Source organism: Pygoscelis adeliae, unplaced genomic scaffold (genome assembly GCF_000699105.1).
Source record: "Pygoscelis adeliae isolate BGI_AS28 unplaced genomic scaffold, ASM69910v1 Scaffold4, whole genome shotgun sequence".
Lineage (NCBI taxonomy): Eukaryota > Metazoa > Chordata > Aves > Sphenisciformes > Spheniscidae > Pygoscelis > Pygoscelis adeliae.
The window spans coordinates 3,880,653-3,884,976 of record NW_008824986.1 but is presented as its reverse complement, the minus strand read 5'-3'; positions in this window follow the sequence as shown (position 1 = coordinate 3,884,976).

Here is a 4,324-nt window from a genome sequence, read left to right as displayed (position 1 = left end):
CCGAAAGGCGGAGCCCCCCCCTCCTCTGACAGCGTCTTGTTCTCGCCGTCTTCACGTCAGCTGGCTTATTCCCCAAGTCTTTCCAGAATAAGGAAAAGGCGCAGTATCCGAGTACGATGCAGAAAGTAAGCAATTTTGCATAAGCTACAGCGGCAACAACAAAGCGGTAAGTGATCGGTGGTCACACCGCGCGTAACCAGAGCCTGGCACAGTACGTGGAAAGATCCCCTGGGCGGCGAGCCTGGTCTGTGCTGTCTTATACCGGACGGAACGGAAAACTTCTGCGGCCCGCTATTTCAAAGCGTCTCAACCAAGAACCAGTTTTAAACATGTGTCCAGACACCGACTTCTATTCACAGACTTCGCCGTACCACAGAAACCACTCTCGGCTTGGAACACAGAAATATTACCCCTGTTGAAGACAGCCAACATACGCTGTGCAAAAAGAAATTGTAATTACCCAATCTCTGGCTATATCTCCACAGGAGAAACCGAAGAAAGGCAACTGGGAAGCAACGTGGAGTCTCCTGAGAATAAAATCTGCAGACAGCACCACCTGTTGCTACTTACAGTAACAGCTAAAACCAAAATATAGAAGCGTTGGGCTTTACATTCTGGTTTTATATAAAGGGAAAAGAGGATCTTGTGACCTCTTCCTCTGAGAGCATTTCCATTTTCAGGGACTCTGGCCTCGAACTCCTTCCTACTCTCCCCTCAGCAGCAGCTCTTTAGCCACCTGCAGTTCCCGTTGGCCTGCTTTCAGTGGTGGGGACTACACCTCATCCAGGCTCCCTTTCCCACAAAAGGTCGGGCCAGATGATCTTTTGAGGTCCCTTCCAACCTGGGCTGTTCTGTGCCTCTACAAAAGCAGGCTCGCGAGCAAAATAGATGGAGAAAAAGCAAGTACAGCCACAACAGCTGGTAAAGTTCCGTACTGAACTGGACTAAAAATACAGTAGAAAACAAAATCAGTCAAACCGTGTAAAAGTAATCAGAGCGGTAGTGTGGCTGCCACAAATCGGGTATAGGCTGGGCAGTATTTGCCAGCCCTTTCTGCCCGAGTATGTGGCCCGTGGAGTTCAACTGTATAAAAAGACATTCATGGCTCCCTAAAGACTCGGAGCTATGGCCATCTTTTCCTCCACCTCCTTTCTCTCCCGTGTTTGTTTTACCAGAAGTAACCTAAACTTACCCAGGCTTTTTGTCTTGTAATCATTTGAAGTGTTCCCTCCGGCCCACTTGCTGCAGGAGTTAAGGTATTATTGAGATCAAACAACATGAAATCCTTAGAGCTGTGAAAATACAGGATTTCCTGCCTCAGAGCTACCAAGCCCTACTCTTTAATTCCACTAAGGAAGCACAGAGCTACGATAAAACCACATGCCCAGGGACTGGAAAAAGAAACGGGCATCTGTGTCAGGGATATATTGTATCGGTACGGTTGGAAGGTACCAGAAATGTTCACTTTGAAAGATAACAGGAAAAACCCTTCAGTCTACCACTTAGCTTTAGAAAGGCCCATGTTTAAAATGCAACTGTTTGCACACAACGCATCAGGTAAAACAAGTCTTCAATTTGCTGCGAGGCAAGATTTTCCTACTAGCTATATATAGATCGTAACTTCCTTTTCAAAACCTACGAGAACACATGAAAAAAGCGCAGAGGTTAGTCTGCGTGTGCTGCTAACGCTACAGATCATTTGCTCCTTGGTCAGAGTTTCCTAGGCCGCCCTGCTGAGGTGGAAAGAAAGGGACGTGGCGGCGGACGCTGCATCAGAGGAGCCCCCACGCCACCGAGTGCTCCCCTGCCCTCCTGGGGCACACGTTATCATGGGAACACAAAGGCAGAGAAAGAACAGCGGCACTCCTGCTAACAAAGCGCAAGTCAAAAGGTGGAAAGCGGGAGCACAGCGGAGAGCCGACATTGTTTGAGGCAGAGCTGGGGGTTAGGAGGGGAAAGCACAGCAAAGCCTTAGCCCGGGAGACTCAACAGGGAGAGGCAGCTCGCCCAGCGCGGATGTGGGGGAGATCACAAACATCCTGCTCGGGAAAGCAGCCGAACAGGGCGATGGAGGCTGTGGAAGGAGGGAGGAAGGGAAATTCCCAGTTACAGGCGCGGGGCGGGAAAGGCTGTCAGCTGTGAGAGCAGGAGAGGGCTTGACAGGATGTCACGGGAGAGGGTACGAACAAAATTACCACCTACCGAAAAGGTCAGAGAGCATGAGAACGTAGTGCTGATCAGATGGGGGTTCGGTTTACACACACAGATCTGAGCAATTTCTGTGAAGCTGGAAGAGCAGAATAGATTTTAAAATCAGGTTCTTATCACCCCCTACATCTGACCCGCGTAACGGGGACCACGGTTTCACCGCCAGCAATTCCAGCAGTCTGGTAACAGAATTCTGTTTCAGCTAAACCATATGCACAGCCATCCATCCATGCTGAAATTCTTCAGGTCATAGCAGCCCCGCTTTATTCTTTGCTAATTACTTACTCTCCGTTAGTTACCTCTACAGTTACAGTAGGAAGAAAATTGCCGTGGTCGTTTACTGTAGGGCAGCGCAGTGGACGGAGGTGATGGTAAGGAGCTGGAAAGGGGTGAGGGAAGGAGGGTGCGCGTGGAGAGCAGGGCTTGCAGTTTCGATGACTTGGAGATGTGAGCTTTCAAAGGACAGAAAAAAAGAAAGGAAGAGTTTCCTGGAGAGCCCAGCAGATCGAGACAGAGCTTGGTCTCAATAGGAAGGTGGCAAAAGATGACACGGTACTTCGTATTCTTGCTCTAGGAGTTGACAGCGTTCCTGCACTCAAACAGCTTCAGCTGATCTCATCGAATAATACTTCTGGCTGTATTAAAATAGCTGAGATTGTAAACCAGAAAACCCCCTGAAGAGTCACTAGGAAAGGAAGGTGGGAAAATCATGCCCGGTAATGCCTCGCAGAACATGGAAACGGTCGAGGGGAAAACTGACCCGAAAACAAAACACCTCCCCACAAACGCCTCTTCAGTCTCAGACATCAGCTGCGACAATCTCAGATCGTACTGGCAGTGCGCACAGCGCCAGCCCGACTTCCTGTAGGGGCGCGGGGAGCTCCGCTTCACTGTGACGGAGCCAGAAATCTTAAGATACTGAATAAGCTGAATTTGGTACGCTGAGTACTTAAAACCCCCAGCGGTTTTGGCCTCTTTTAGTGGCATTTGGAGTAGCTGTTACCTTTAACAACTTCTTGGGGTCTGCTAATGCATGCAGCATGCGACTTGCAGAGTCTTTTCGAGTTGACGGCAATAATTACAGCACTCCCCGTCGCGCTCAGCTTGTGCCACGTTTTCCCTGTTCACTCGCTTTTGGCTTCTTCCCCTCCCATTAGTCACTGGGAAACACTGTCATTGTTGCGGGCAGTTTATGAGGCCGTCCCATCCGCACCTGCAGCAATTCCCAAAGCGATTTGCAAAATGCCTCAGGTTACGTTTTTACGCATTGCAAATCCATCAGATATACCCACTAACCACAAAATTTTAGAACTATACACCTGGTGTAACTACCGCATCAATTTACTATAGGTAAACTCCACTACACAAATCGAGTGGATAGTTAATCTCCATAGTGACTACACTGAAATCCTATTTATGCGGTTCAAGCTAATTTATCAATTTATCTTTGCTAAGAAAGCAGCAAAGATCTACTTACCCCAGTGACTTACCCCATGCAACACTGCAGCTTGAGCCCATCAGTTTTGCCTCTCCAAAATGAACGAGACATTTTGCCTTAAAATCCTGTCGCTCTCTCAGGCTTTTCTTTGGGAGGATTCTTGCTGCTTCACCACCCGTTTCACCGGTGCAGACTGACAATAGCTCTGTCATCCACTTAAGGATTCATCAGCAAAGGTGGCAGGAAGAAGGTCACAAAGGAAGAACTTTAATATTCACACTTGGAAATACAAACTAGCCTCTGTTCAGTGACTCCTTCAGTTACCACCTGAGAAGGCGAGAACTTAAGTGCTGTGGGGTGACGGGCAGCTGTCAGCGCACCGTGGGGGCCCAAAGGACGGTACCAAAGCTCAGACCTAGAAGCACCAGGTGCCGTCTGCTGTGCAGCCCCTGACAGTAAAGCACCCGGGCGCCTTTGAGAAGAGGTAGAGCAGGAAGCCCAAGGCTTTGGCCAGGAGAGGCACAGCAACGTGACACTTTCCGATAGTAACCCAGGGGAAACCAACCCATTCCCTTCAGTTCACCTACAAAGACACCCCAGCCCAAGGAGTGAGCCGTGCCGACAGCCCACGGCCCAGGCCCCAACAACTGCTCTTTGTGTACAACAGCAGCGAGGGGG